Source organism: Leptopilina boulardi, unplaced genomic scaffold, assembly GCF_019393585.1.
Source record: "Leptopilina boulardi isolate dan_hultmark-lab unplaced genomic scaffold, ZJU_Lbou_2.1 LbouV2_327, whole genome shotgun sequence".
Taxonomy (NCBI): domain Eukaryota; kingdom Metazoa; phylum Arthropoda; class Insecta; order Hymenoptera; family Figitidae; genus Leptopilina; species Leptopilina boulardi.
The window spans coordinates 3,835,350-3,852,209 of NW_026137893.1; the positions used below are offsets into that span (position 1 = coordinate 3,835,350).

At 31.2% G+C, this 16,860-nt stretch overlaps 1 protein-coding gene across 3 annotated transcripts in view; it reads right to left on the reverse strand.

The window, feature by feature from the left end:
* The window catches only part of LOC127284897 (paired box protein Pax-6-like), a 110,697-nt gene that overhangs the window by 26,508 nt on the left and 67,329 nt on the right, over window positions 1–16,860 (reverse strand). The gene's annotated exons all lie outside the window — the stretch shown is intronic.

The window sequence follows — 16,860 nt, forward strand, 5'->3', positions numbered from 1 at the left end:
TCTTCTATTAGTTTCCATCTTCAGAAGCTTCTTCCTTTATTGTAAACAAAGTTTCTACGAGTTTCATGAATCTAAATCCTTTAGACAACTAGGGGGTCGATTATGTGTATTTCCATTTCACTTGAACTTTTAATTTTACTTTTATAAAAAATAAATACACGGAGAAAAATGGAAAAACGAATAAAGTAACTTTTACTATATATATATATATTTTAAAAGTTAAACTGGAACTGTCCGTTGTTTCTGCCCACTTGGAAAGATTCCCCCGAAAGTGCCCCCTGAAGGTTCTATCAGAATTCCGTTGGAAGTTCCAACGTAATTCCGTCGGAATTCCACCGGAGTTCCAAAGAATTTTCGATGGGATTCCGATCGGATTCCGACGGAATTCCGATTAATTTTTTTTTCAAAATTTTTAGAGTCCTAATTCCGTCGGAATCCCATGGGAAATTTTTTGGAACTCCGATGGAATTCCGACGGAATTCTGATAGAACCTCCAGGGGGCACTTTCCGGGGAATCTTTTCAAGTGGGTGCGCATTTCTGGCAATTTTTACTCCAGAAATAGTAAAATTTACTGCTCAAATATAGTAAAAATTGTTCCGGATTATAGTAAATTTAACTATTTTTGGAGTAAAACTTACTATAGAACTATGCGCAGAAACTGCGGACAGTTCCGGTTTTACTTTTTATAATTATAGTAAAAGTTACTCTACTCGTTTTTCCATTTTTTCTCCGTGTACCTTTAAATAAAATAAAAATAAAAAAAACACACTAATTTAAAAAAATCAAATTGATACCAAAAATATCATAATTTGATATTTTTGGTATATATCAATTTGATACTTTTAAATTAGTGTGAATTATTACTTTTTCAATAACGTATAATTTTTTCGCGAGCAATTAATTTTTTTCTCTCATAATCCCATTTTGTTAGTTTTATTTTCTTATATAAGATAAGGAAAAAAAAAGACTCCTATATAATAGAAAAAAATTTGCGCGGATATTATCGGCTTAAAAAAATTAAATTTACACAAAGCTACGCGAAACGATGACGAATTATTTCTACCTGATGAATTCAACTTCCTAAAGGATTCATTATACAATTATGGGGTGCGATCATTAAAAAGGCTCGTTTAATTCTAACAATAGAAATTTAAAAAAAAAAAACTTTAATATTATGATTAGGAAGACACGATTCTTATCGTATAAACAAGTAAATATAGATATATATGTAATTTTGCATTTCGCATCTTGCATATGATTTTCAGGTAAAATTCTGTATTATAAAGTGCATATTGCGGCGACTGTAAACGACGAAATTGAGTTACGCTCGGGTACTTATTAGAAGGAAGCGGTATTCCTTTTCAGTGAATCTGAGTGCGCGCGAGCCTACTGTACAGAGGGATATATATATGGAATAAGTTTAATGCGAATGAATTAATTCTTGAGAAGAAAATTAATTTTAACATATTTGTAATGTGATATTTTTAAAAGGGGGAATTAGATTTTAATATTAAATAATTAATTGCACTGAGAAACTTTAAAATTCCTATAAGGCGTAGTAATTTATATATCTGTCCCACTGATAACTATTAAAAAAAAAAAATTAGAGAATTTTAACAAGAGTTACAGTAAATTTTACTATTAGCGGCAACAGAATTTACTTCTGGCAAATTTTGTTTTGGAAATATTAAAAAATACTATAGCAAAAGTTTCCAGAGATAATATAATATACGCGCGCCAACCCCCTGTTTTTTTTATTGTTTTTGTAAATGGCCTTATGACCTATTTTGAGTTTATGTTTTGCCAATTTCTGGAATTTAAAACTATTATTAATATTTTATACTTTATTTATTATTTATTATAATAATAATTTTTATTATTTTTAATTTTTAAAAGAAAATTTATCTAATTTTTTAACTTTTCTTGACAAAATTTGATTTATACATTTAAGGTTATGTTTGTTTTTTGGTTGCATTTCCCTTCAAAGTTTAACCTAAATTTTGAGATTTTTTCTTTTTTTGGTCGTTTTCCGCCAAATTTTGGTCTAAATTTTAAGGTTATGTTTGTTTTTCCGCGAAAATAAGATAACCTTAAAATTTAGGTCAATTTTGTGCGGAAACTACACCTCCCCTCAACGTAAGGGAGAGGGGCCTGAAACGAGAGTCTTGAAACGAACATAACCTATAAATTCAGATCATTTTTGGCGGGAAATCTACCTCCACTTGCGGCTATATTCAAAGGCTTGAAACAAACATAACCTTAAAATTTAAGTTATTTTTGGCGGGAAATTCGGAGAAAGAGGAGGGGAGAACTTACGACTAGGAGGACTTACGACTATATTCAGAGTCTTGAAACGAACATAACCTCTAAATTTAGGTCATTTTTGGCGGGAAATCCACTTCCCCTTGCAGCTATATTCAGAGGCTTGAATCAAATATAACCTCAAAATTTAGGTCATTTTTGGCAGGACATTCGGAGAAAGAAGGGGGGAGGACTTGTGACTATATTCAGAGTCTTGAAACGAACATAACCTCAAAATTTAGGTCATTTTTGGCGGGAAATTCGGAGAAAGAGGGGGGGGGGAGGACTGGCGACTATATTCAGAGTCTTGAAACGAACATAACCTCTAAATTCAGCTCATTTTTGGCGGGAAATCCACCTCCCCTTGCAGCTATATTCAGAGGCTTGAAACAAACATAACCTCAAAATTTAGGTCATTTTTGGCGAGAAATTCGGAGAAAGAGGGGGGGGGAGGAATTGCGACTATATTCAGAGTCTTGAAACGAACATAACCTCAAAATTTAGGTCATTTTTGGCGAGGAGAGGCGTGAGGGAAAGGGGGCACTTGCAGCTATATTCAGAGTCTTGAAACAGCGGCGGCGGCATTGCGGCAGCGATATCTTTTTGTAATATATATATATATATATATATATTAATTAAGCAATATGACTTATTCTCACAAAAATAGGGTTCCTGGCTTATTGTTTACGGAACCCTCTTTATGCGTATAGTTTTGGATATAATATCGACATGTCTAGTGACGCAATGCATTGCATTTGACTCTGGTTTGACAAAAAATCAAACTCAAGAAGAGTCGAAATATATCAGTGAAAAAAAAAAAAATGAGGAGAATACTATACAACACACTACAAAAGAGTCTTTCTGTTAAGCAGGTGCCGCTCGCCTACAGGGGGTTCAAAGAGTTCGATGTGCTCTATACACACCGCGGGAGGTCTTCAATCATCCTCGACAGAATACGTCGAACGATATATCCACATCCTGGTATTGTATATATCAATTCGTTCTCGAGTCTATAGACGCGACTTAGCGCAGTTGGGAGTTTTAATTTTCTTTTTCTTTCATTTTTTTTTTACTATACACGGTGAAAGAGAAACCTTGGCATCATATTACAGAACGAAAATTTGAAGTGAAATTAGAAAAAAGTTGATTAGTTTTCGGTATAAACGATTGTTAATTTAAAGTTTTTTATTTTAATGAGTAAAAAGTGTTTCTGATTTTCGAGTATATCTCTAACGAAAGAAGAAGAAATTTCAGCTTTTTCGTTTGATAAACATACAAAACGTGATCCGCCATTCATCTCTCACCTGAGTTGCAACAATTTCTCCGCAAGAGCGCTAGTATCGCTAACTAAAAAACGAAGTCTCGAACAGAAAAGAAAAATTTTCATTGAAATTTTTCGATTACTATAATTTATTTAATAAAACCAATCGGCGCAGTTGAAATAGTCCAATAACTAATTCAGATTTAGAAAATAAAAAAATTTCAAGAATTTTTTACAGACAATCGACGGAAGAGATTTTCGAGGCTTCTTTTTTTTTAGAAAGTGCGTTGGAAACGCGAACAGAAAAAAAGGGCTGACAATCAAGTCAAAAAGAGATTTTGGCTATGTTCCCACAGGCGCACAACGGGAGCTTTGCCGCTTATAGTTATTTCCTCAATCTCGACTTTGAAGATGAAATAAACGAGGGAAAAAAAAACAACAACAGAAGATATATATGCAATTTTTGAGTGTAAAAATGTGTGTGTGTGTGTGTTAGAATCGACCCCTAGAAACGTTTGCTCCCGCTGATGACTATAAGGTAGAATTGAGTGCAAACGAGGCTCTCTTACCAGATGTCAAAATCCTCTAACCCCACCTCCAAAAAAAGGCGTCTTTTCTTACCTCGCATATATATATATATATATATATATATATATACTTAAGGATCGTCCTCTTATTTTTCCTCCCCAACATATAGTCCTCTTTGTTTTCCATCGAGATTTGCCCCGACGACTATATATATTAAAGACCACCAACTCTGTCGCTCCACGTGGGGGCGATTATTATTTACCGTCCGTTTCCCGCGGGAACAGAAATTCCTTCACGTCGCACGCTTTATATAAAAGGGATTTTTTTTTTTTTTTTTGGATTATTATCATCATTAGATTCACTATCATTTACTCTCTAAAATCTGTTAAAACTTCACTGATTCGTTAAGTTCTAGATTTGTCTCTCTAAATATTTTCAATGTAATTCGTTCGCACTAATTTAAATTAGTGAAAATTTCTATACTAATTTTTAGTTATTTTTTTTACTAAAACTGCACGGAAAAAAATTTTCTGGTAATTCTTTAACATCGATTTGAAGGTTTTACATGTTCCTAAATCTGTTAATTCTACAGATATTTTCTGTAAGGATTTAACGCATGCGCGAAAACAATGCAGTGATTCGACTAAGGCTGAGTACGATTGAGTGCGAGAGGTTAAGGCGAATTTAGTGTTTTTATTATTATCATAGTGTCGGCAAGAAAGTTTAATTAAAAAGGAAACGTCTTAAGTATATAAACATTATTATAGAAATAAATTATTAGAAATTTTTTATTTTAAAATTAACTGTAGTGATTAAGTGAGAAAAGTCGTTTGTTTCAATTTCTCGACATAAGAAAAAGTGGATTTATCATAAGTTTTGAAAACTTGCTCCTCATTTTTTTTGTTAGAAAATTATTGAAGGATGAATTTATTTACATAGAAGTTATACTAATTTATACAATAATGTTCCGCGAATTTAATGTATTCGGAGGAGAATATAACCTATAAGAAATACTCTACCAAATATATATTATCCCCATATAGTATATACATAATTTGGTCACTCAACAGGTTTTAAGAACTGTAGCTCAAACTTGTAGAATTAACAGATTTTAATGCCAATGATTCTACAAATTTCTCTATTTGGAGAAACATCAGTAGATGGCGCAGGAGTTTCTGTAAATTCTACAGAAAATTTTTTTCCGTGTGTAGTGAAAAATACTGCTACCTTAAAAAATATTACTATAACCTATACTAAAAATCTACTATCCCATAAGGAAACATAATTTTAAATTTAAGAATAATATTCTTGGCGCCTATTTAAGAATATTTCCCATACATTTTATATTTTAAAAGTTATCAAATAAAATACTCTAAAAAAAAAGAAAGAAGTTAAATTAAAAAATTGTTCTTAATTTAAGAATTTGTTTTTATTTTAAGAATATTATATTCTAACTTCAAGAATAAAATGTATGTGAAATATTTTTAAATAGACGTCAAGAATATTATTTTTAAATTTAGTTTCGTTTTTTCCATGTAATTTTTTAGTCATTTTCCACTAAAATTATAGTAATAAAACTATTACTAAAATTATGACAATAAAAATATTACTGAATCAAATAGTATAATATTTTACTAAAAATTATAGTGGAAATTTCTACTAATTTTTTAGCGATTTTCTACTAAAATTTAAGTAAAAAGATATTACTAAATCAAATAGTAACATTTTATTTTAACATTAAGTAGTAAAAATTTTTAGTAATTTTTAGTAATTTTTAGCCATTTTCTACTAAAACTTTAGAGAAAAAATATTACTAAATCAAATAGTAATATTTTACTAAAAATTATAGTGAAAATTTCTACTTTCAAAATCTGAATTAATCACTTAAATCAATTGTGCCGATTCATTCATTAAAGGAATTAGTAACCGTTTTAACTAATTCTCAGTCAAAAATGACTAATTTTGAGTAAAAAATGACAAATTTTTTTAGTAAAAAATAAATTATTGCAAATATAGAAAATGACTAATTGTTAGCAGAAAACTACTAATTCATTTAGTAACTACTATTACAATTAGTAAACTTTAAAAAATAAATTAGTAGCTTCCTACTGTCAACTAGGCGCTTTTGACTTAGGTAACATAACCTAAAAACATTATTTTTAGGTTATGTAACCTAAATCGTTTCCTATTCATAAAATTATTTAATTTTCATTTAAATGCAATTTGTAATTGTTTAAAAATTTTTTAATTAAATTATTTAAAATTTCATCGAAGCTTTTTTAAAATTTAAATAATCTTTTTCTTTCAAAAATACTTTCTAAATCTGAATTAGTAGTTTTCTACTAATGAAAGAGTGCGTATTCGTTTACCAATTGAATTAGTAACAGTTTTGACTCATTTTTAGTTAAAAAAACTACTAAATTCTAGTAGAAAACTACTAATTCATGGAGTAAATCGGCTTACTAATTTGAAATAGTAAAAAATACGACTTACTAATGAATTAGTAGTTTTCTACTAGAAATTAGTAGTTTTTTTTTTACTAAAAATGAGTCAAAACTGTTACTAATTCAATTGGTAAACGAATACGCACTTTTTCATTAGTAGAAAACTTCTAATTCAGATTTATAAAGTACGCACAGTTGAACTAATTTTATTCCGATTCTTCGCCCAATTCTTCTTTAAGAACTCTCTAAATCTAAATTAGTAAAAATTTTAACTAATTCGCTCTCTAAATCTGAATTAGCAAAAAAGTTTACTAATTTGAATTAGTAACTCACTTTTTGCTTCTCAATTAGTAAAATTTTACTAATTATTAGTAACTTTTACTAACAATTAGTAAAATTTAACTAATTCTAAAGCAAAAAGTGAGTCACTAATTTAAATTAGTAAACATTTTTACTAATTCAGATTTAGAGAGCGAATTAATCATTCACTTTTTGCTTTTTAATTAGTTAAATTTTACTAATTCCACAGTAAAAAATTTTTAATTAGTTAAAATTTACTAAAAATAGTTTTAAAAAAATTGTTTCACTATTAAATATAGTTAAATTTTACTAAAATCCAAAGAAAAAATTAAGTCACTATAATTTAGTTAAAATTTTTACCAATATAGATTTAGAGAAATAGAAAGAGAATACACAAACATTTGGTAAAGTTTTCTAAAAAAAAAAAAACATAATATAAAAAAATAAACATAAGAATTGTGTCTGAGATCGCTATATATAATTCGTATGTTTTTGCCACATACAAAAAAGATGTGTAAACGACCTTGGGAAATATTTACCGAAAAAAAAAATGAGAGAAAAAAAAGTGTTATTTTCCCATTTACTTCGTTCTGAATTTGTAAAAACGAACATGGAAATATCTGTTTCGTATCGGTTCCGAGCAGTTTAGCACACGTACGGCTTTACGCATTGGCAATAGAGAGGGAGAGGGGGAGAGTATCGTTCGCATGTTACCTCGCGATTTCGTTTTGGCGATTTCGCGTCATGGGAAATATCGCGTGCAAAGCGGATTATGAGGATTGCACCAGCCAACGGATTGCCGATAAATGCCTATATCCATTTGCATTGAGTGAGCACACGTGTATACGTATATATATACACATATATATATAGCTAAAAGAGGAGGCATTGTGTCGCTTTTGCAATTGCTGGCTTTAAATACCCGTCGCCCTACTATATATATACCAAACAAAACGATTACGGTCTGGCTTCATTCAATTTTATATTACATGTTTGTCTAAATAAAGGATATTAGATCATTTAGCTAATCTAAGTATAGTAAAATTTTCTTTTAAATTATTAAATATATATATACCCAACCAAAAATTTCAGTATTATACCACACTGAGAAAACTGTTTGGTATCATCTACTGAAGTTTGGTTCTCCAAACCAAATTTTTTATTTGATATATGTGCAACTAATCCGTTTGGTTCGGGCTACTAAATTTTTTCGTTGAATCATTTTGTTCGGTCTACCAAATTTTTTGTTTTGCACAACTAACTTATTGTTTTTAAGCAAACAAAAAATTTAGTTAAATGAAAAAAATTTTTTTCTTTTCTCAACCAAATTATTTTTTGGCTCACACTTATATTTTTTATTTTTCACTTAATTTTATCACTTTTGTTATCCTCTTTTATTCTTTTCGCTTTATATTACCTACCACCCTATGTCTATTTAAATTAATTTCTATTGCGGAAAAACCTAACACTGCTGGGGATCGAACCCTCAGACTACGCAACGCAAATCAAGAACGCTGACCACTACATTAAGAATCCTAGTGACAATGTGAGTGTAAATTATTTTCATAAAGTATACAGGCTGGAGAAAAACTTCCGTTCTTTTAACAAGCTTTATTCTCTCGACAGCCATGTTATAAAATATGAGAATAAAGAATTTTTTGTTATAATTCTCGTGATCATAATTGACGTGCTCGAGATTTTATTTGCATATTTTCTTTTCACCAAAACACAGTGACATTTGACAGTTGAAAACATTAGAGATCAAGAGTTCTTACGGTTTTTGTAATTAATACCGACCATTTTCCTATATAAAATTTTTTCACTCAGTAAATTAAATGATAGAACTATCACTTCAATCAAGAAAATTAATATTTTGAAATATTTTCTAATGAGATGGTCCGATTTTCACATGAAGAACGAACATATTTCCCACATTTATCCATTTCTTGATCATATTGTTCGATATGCATCACTACACACGCACTTTTTTACCGAATTTCTGAAACACATAAATATCCCGAAAACACTTGAATAAAACTGGACGACACGAAGAGCGAAGCCTGGTTAACGTGTGACATCCGTAAACACAGAAATAAGCCATATTTACGAGAACAGCGCATGCGCAATTGCACACTAAAAAAGAAATCTTGATTTCAGCCTATTTTTGAGGCTGAATTTAAGGTGTAAACGGTTTAAGACTTTGTTTTTACTGTGTGAGCATTCAGACGGTTTGGTTTGGAGAACCAAATTATTCAGTTATCAGACGCAAAAGCTTGAACGAAATTTTTGGTACAGCCAACTAAATTTCTCGATTGATTGCTTCTTTCGTTACTGTTATGTCAACTAAATTTTTGTAATCTTAACTAAAAGTGCTCTACCAAATTATTTTATTACCATTACATTATTATTTTTCTCAGTGCAGAGTTCACTATTGGCGCAGTACTGGTTTAATATTGGCTGCCGAGACTGGGCAGTCTGTACTGAACCAGTACTGGTATTTTTATTGTATCAGTACTGTTGCAGTACCGCCCTCCCAGTACTGGCAAACCACAACTGGGCCGATATTGAGCCAATACTGGGTGCCAGTACTGCGCCAGTATTTGTCAGTACTGCGCCAGTACTGCGCCAGTAGTAAATTTTTGATTGGGTATATAAGACGCGCTCTGTAGAAAGGGACCTTAAAAGCAAAAAATCATAGGTTATGTTTCAAAATTTTAAAACTTAAAATACACAAATTATTGATATTTTAAGTTTTCATTACATTCAAAATATACAATAAAAACTGATTTTAAATTTAGATAAATCAAAAAGAAACTTTTAATCAAGGTAAAACTATCGTAAACATAACCTATAATTCGTTTGCTTCGAAGATCCCTTTCTTCAGGGCGCGTCACGTATGTGACGCTCCGTGACAAAAGGTATCTAAGCTCCCATAATTTTTAGATTATATTTTTCATTTATATATATATAGTGAAACTTCTTTTACATTGTTTTCTTAACAATTTTCTTATAATAACAACATTTCATATTTAAGATCGCTTTTTCTTGCCAATGAGAGAATTATGATGGCGCAAGCGCAGTTGCATTTTAGATACAGTCATTATGTCAATCTGTGCCATTTAGAGTGAAGCATGCGCAGTTTTGATTTGACACACGCAAATTCAACGCATGCGCACAAAACTTAGAATTTAACATATACGCATAGTAAACATTTTAACACAGAAAATTAAAAGGCAAATAAGCTGCAACGCTTATTATTTTAATATACAATTTTGCTTATTTTAATCCATTTTGGTATTAAAATAAGCAAAATTGAATTAAAATAATAAGCATTGCAGCTTATTTTAATATCTTATAATTTTCTGTAAACATCCCAAATTAGTAAAAGAAAAAAAAATGTTTAAAATAAAGAAAATACTACACAAATATATGTACATAAATTTTGATAATCTCCGAGAGAAATGTTTTGCGGTTTGCACATATTGAGGCATAATAATAATGCGATTTTATCTGTATATATATATATGAACATATGATTGGAGGGAAAAAAAATGGAGGGTGGAGCGACACTAATCAAAAGTGGAAGATCGCAAGACAATTGAGAAATGAATGTTGAAATATATGGATGGAATGAAGTTGGATACTATGACGATGTCAGAAACGATGGTGGTAATCCGATACTTGGCGGGAGGTCAGCGAAAAGATTGACGAACGAGATAAATCGAACCTGATGACAGAAAGTAACTGATGCGATGCGACAACCCACTGACCTGCGAATCCAATGCATATAGTTTCTATGCGCTGAAGAGAACCAAAGCAAGAGTCTATATATATATATATATAGAAGAGAGTGAGAGAGATAAAGAGAGATAGAGAGAGAGAGTAAGAGACAAGAACAAGACGGGAAACAGAATCTCAGGGTCTTTCTCCCGTAAATAATCTGTTTACAGAAGGACGACGGATTACCTAAACGCAAAATTACCTGACACAAATGAGATCATCCTTTTTTTTAAAGATGATAATAATTATTATTTCATAGCACGATTTTTATTCGATTTGAATTTTTTATGAGAAAAATGGATTTTTCGATTGGGATATATATTATGAAAAATTATATATACGGTTTATATTCTGGGATTATTTATGATGGTTCGTATAATGTTACAAAAATAAATTTTAAATATATATGTGATGATAAATAAAATTAAAGTATAAGTAGAAACATAAAATAATCTGCTATTTAATGGAGAGAAAGCGGATTATATTTACAATTGGATTGTTAATATAGAACTAACAAATCCGATTGTTTGATGTATCAAAATTGTTTTGTTATCTCAACACTTGAGTTTGTTGTCACAGCAAACACCTAAAGTATATGTAGTTTTGTTACTACAAGAAGAGGAGCGAGTTTCAATATATTCTACTGAACACGTTTAGTATACACGCGAGAAAAATGGAAATACGAATAAAGTAACTTTTACTATACTTTAAAAGTAAAATCTGAACTGTCCGCAGTTTCTGCGCATTTCTAGCAATTTTTACTTTAGAAATATAGTTAAAATTTACTTTAAAAATAATAAAATTTACTTCTAAAATAGTAAAAATTATTCCGGAAATAGTAAATTTTACTATATTTCTGTAGTCAAAATTTGGGGACGCATGAATATATGTTTTATCATTTAGTTAGAATTTTCATTTTATGGAATTTCATTTGTCATAATTATTTTTTAACCGAATTTTTTTTTTGTTCGAATTAATATTTTACAGAATTTTCATGAAAATAATGAAACGATTCGAACAAATAAAAAATTCGGCACAAAAATAATTATGACAAATGAAATTTCATAAAATGAAAATTCTAACTGATAAAACATATTCATGCGTCCCCAAATTTTTACTACAGAAATATAGTAAAATTTACTATTTCCGGAATTATTTTTACTATTTCAGAAGTAAATTTTACTATATTCAAAGTAAATTTTAACTATATTTCTAAAGTAAAAATTGACAGAAATGCGCAGAAACTGCGGACAGTTCAGATTTTACTTTTAAAGTATATAGTAAAAGTTACTAAACACCGTAGTGAGAAGAAATACTATATATAGTTCTGTCACAAAAATTTATACCAACAGAAAAGAAATGGACAAATCTTATTGGTTGTCCACAATCTGATTATAATTTTATCTTCTATAATTTATTTTCTTCCGCAAACAAAGTGGAAACTGTTAAACAACTGACAAATTTAGATTTCTATATATTAAAGAATTAAAACAAATTTTTGGAAAAATTATTACACATTGTCCAAAAGAATTTTATTTCATAATAATAATAATAATAATAATAATATGAGAAAATCTTGTGCCGTCGGGAAATCTTCTGGATTGAACATCATCCGTGATGTATACGTTGTTTTATTGACAACTCTATAGAAGGGTTGCAAAAGTCGTGATGGGCTGCCACATACAGTTAAAAAGTCTTTTCTTTTCATCTGAAGAGAGAGAAAAAGAGGAAAAGAGAGAGAGAGAGAGAGAGAGAGAGAGGAAAAAGGAGCAAAGGCCGAAAAGACGCATATATAAAAAATATCGACGACCTATTGAAGCGCATCTTCAGGGTTTATACAGGGTTTTTCACAAGAGAATATCTCTTCTTTTTTTTTTCCATGACAAAGTCTCATGCAAGAAACGACAAGACAAGCGGATAGTCGCAGGCATTGTCTCGGTTCACGATAAAAGGATTCATATGCCAGAATAGTGGCGCGGGGTGCGTATATATATATGACAAGAGATAGAGAGAAGGAAACAGAGAGAGAGAGAGAGAGAGAGAGAGAGAGAGAGAGAGAGAGAGAGAGAGAATAAAAAAGAAGAAGAAGAGATTTTGTGTACAAGATAAAGAGATCGACAATAATGGTCTGTCTCTCTCTTTCTGTCCCAGAGCAACAAATGCACCAGCAGGCGGCCATTATATTGTTTTATCTCAATATCTGAGCTGAAGATCAGCAAGTATTTTGCCGCAGAGTTGTGAGAAAAAAGAAAACCAAAAAGATTAGAATTTTTCTCTTTAGTTTCTCTTTATGGAAATAAATGAATATTGAATACTACTACTATTAATGTTACCACTACTAGTACTAATATTAGTACTAATACTACCACTAGTGCTGATACTACTATTACTATTACTACTACTAATTAATTAAATACTGCTGTCCCAAGTAAAAACCTAGTAAGTCGTTAATCCGTAGGGATGAAAATCGTTTGGCAGGATCATAAACTTTTAAACTTATGGAAAAGCGATGATTTATTAGGTTTTTACTTTGGAAAGAAGTATAGTACAATTAATTAATTAGTAGTAGTAATGGTAGTAGTAATAGTAGTAGTAATAGTAGTAGTAGTAGTAGTAGTAGTAGTAGTACTAGTAGCGTGGTAGTAGTATAAGTTTAAAAATCCAACCTTTTCATCTTATTTGTTTAGAAGTCCAGAAGGTGGAACCTCCTCAGTGCATTATTGAAATCGTAGAAACGTGAATATATATAATATTCATTCAGCATTCAGAATTCTTTTTTTGTATTACACGTATACGTGTAGCGTCATGCCGAGTCTCGGGAGGTAAAAAAAAAAACAATGGGACACAGGCCTCTATATGTATACTTCGTTCCGATCAAAAACGTCTCGTTTCTCTTTTTTTGCCTCTCTAACTCTTCTTTTTTGGTTTACTTTTTTATATATGCGAAATATTTACAGTCTGAGTATGTACTCCATTCTATATTATAATAATAATCCTCAAAATTTACAATCTACAAAAAGTTGAATTTATTTAATGCATACAATATCAGCTACTGATTTTATTTGTCAAAGAGTATATACCTTTTATTCATTAATTTTTTGAACGTTGGGGAAAGTATTTGCTGTTTTGCAATTCTAAGGGAATTCTTTAGAATTATAGGCATACTGCAGGGGAAAATATTTTTGGGGATTGGTATACCTGTAGTAGTAAAGTAGATTTACTCTGCTATTTGCAACAGTTCTGTTTCAAAAATTGAAGAACAAAACACTATTCAACTGTTAAGAGAGTTAAAAGAAAAATTAAAGATGATTTTAGGTGTTAAAATAGGGCTAAAAGACGATTTTAGTACCTAAAATCGGGCTACTTTTCTTCTTACTGTCGCTTTAGAAGAAATTTGTCTGGAAAAATAGTTTCATCTAGAGCAGTGTAAGGTTTTACTAAAAATAATGAAAAGATTTAATTGCAGCGATAAACACTTTTGCTATTCTAGTGCATTCTTTTGCTGTTTCGTAAATATTCTTTACGTAGAATCATAAAGTACAGTATACCCAATTAATCGCTGTAAGCTTGCAGTAGCAGCTGTGAATAACAAAAAGAGGTTGTAGTGAATCCGACAACAGGTGTTTAGTACGCCACTTAACACTTAATTAATAACACAGCCCCACAAAAAAAAAAAAGTGTCATGTACTTTTGACCGGAATACCCTAACCCTATGTATTTTGACACGCTGAACACGAATCCGAAATCCGTTTTGCTCCATCACGTCAGGATTTTTTTCTAACCTCAAAAAACATGTCGGATTTTGTGAAGTAGGCGATTTTTTTAAAAATTGGTGTATTAACTTCGAACTTGGTATCTGGGGTTTTTTTGTGTCGCTGATTACGAATCTGAAGTTAGATTTTCAAAATCCAAAATGGCGGATCCAATATGGCGGACGAATTTTGAAAAAATTTTAAGATTTACTTCAAACTTGGTATCTAGGGGTTTTTTGTGTCGCTGATTACGAATCTGATGTCAGATTTCCGAAATTCGACATGTCTGATTCAATATTAAGGAATTATTTTTAAAAAATTGTCAGATTATTATGAAATTTGGTATCTACAGGTTTTCTAAGTTGCTGACAAGTAACACTAGGGAAGTGCCATACGACGATTTTTCTGAAACTTGGCAGTTTTGTAGTTTTTTAAAAACAATTTGACACGTATGTTTTGTTTTTCCCCAAAAGCTGATTTATGGGGGGAACTACCCCTTGAATTTTTTTTTGGTAGGGGGACATTATTTTACGAAATTTTTTAAAAATTAATGTGCAATAGTGTATCTGGGGGTTTTTTGAGTCGCTGATTACGAATCTGATGTCAGTTTTCAAAAATTGATAATGGCGTATCTAGTATGGCCGATAGAAGTCCATGCTGGATATGCCATTTTGAATTTTTGAAAACTGACATCATATTCGTAATCAGCGACCCAAAAAACCCCCAGATACAGATAATGGCGTATCTAATATGTCCGATAGAAGTCCATGTTGGATATGCCATTTTGAATTTTTCAAATCTGACATCATATTCGTAATCAGCGACCCAAAAAACCCCCAGATACCAAGTTTGAAGTAAATCTTAAAATTTTTTCAAAATTCGTCCGCCATATTGGATCCGCCATTTTGGATTTTGAAAATCTAACTTCAGATTCGTAATCAGCGACACAAAAAACCCCCAGATACCAAGTTTGAAGTTAATACAGCAATTTTTAAAAAAATCGCCTACTTCTCAAAATCCGACATGTTTTTTGAGGTTAGAAAAAAATCCTGACGTGATGGAGCAAAACGGACTTCGGATTCGTGTTCAGCGCGTCAAAATACATAGGGTTAGGGTATTCCGGTCAAAAGTACATGACACTTTTTTTTTTTGTGGGGCTGTGTAATTAATTCTATTAATAAAGTAGCGCCAATTATTGGTTTAGTTTAGTTTAGTTTAGTTTAGTATATATCTAAAAAAGTTTTTGGAACATATATGGAACGTTCTTAATACTATTTAGGTAGACATGAAACGTTCTAAAATGTTTTAGGAACATTTCTAGAATAAGGATGTTTTTTTGCCTATAGCGGATATTACGGCTTTTTGTTACATCCATAATTCTGTTGGGTTGTTTAAACCATAAGGATGTTAATTTGCGGATATACCTATAAACAGAAGGTTAATACATATATATAACCTTATAACTGACAGTAGCAAATTATGTTTGAACTATACTGTCAATTAAGGGTTATGTGCCTTATTCTGTTTTGGTACATCCGTAAAGTTAACATCCGTATGGTTTAAAAAATCCAACAGCATTATGGCTGTAACAAAAAAAAATGGGAAATTTACCATTGGGAAAAAAGTGGCATCATTGGTCCTACATAATGGCCCAATGGTTACGATAGGCAATTTCTCACAGATAACTTAAAACGTTCTAAAATGTTTTAGGAACGTTTTTAGAACATACAGATCGTTAACACGTTATTTTGACGCAAACATGAAACGTGTTGCTAAACAAGAATTATTTTTTCCTGGGTATGATTGAATTAACCAAAATACTTCTTTCAGTGTGACAAAATTATATTCGCACTATAATTATATTTCTAATCAGTTATATGCGTATATGATTGACTCGATTTTGTTTACTACCAATTCGCACTCATCATGCGCCAATGTCGTTTTGGCTCATTTTGAACTATAACAAAAGTAAGTCCAATCAAATACACTTGATGACAAATATATATATGTACTTAGGAAAACACATAAAGGATTTTCAAAATCCTTTAACAAACTCTGAAAAAGGTCGGAATTTCGCTCTCTCCACCAAATGCGAAAATTTGCGCAACCCTCCTTCTGAGATATCCATGATGCCTGAGAAACGAGCGGAATACCTATATATATATATGCGTGCAAAGAGGAAAACCTATCGGAGTCAGAGTAGAGTTTGAACGCGGGAGAGAATGAAGAAGAGATGCTGGGGTTGAGTCGAGAATCTCGAGTCGCGCGATGATTGCGGCGTAATCTGCTTTTGCTTTGCTTTGGGGTGTTCAGGAGCGGTGGCCCCGGGCACATTTTGGTCTCCCTTCAAACGTTCCATGTGCGAGTCGAGAAGATGTGTGTGTGAGAGAGAGAGAGAGACAAAGATAGAGAAGAGGGTGAAACATGGAGTGGTACAAGGGAGGAAACTTACGAAGCTCCAAACGTATATCCTATATATATATAAGCACCACC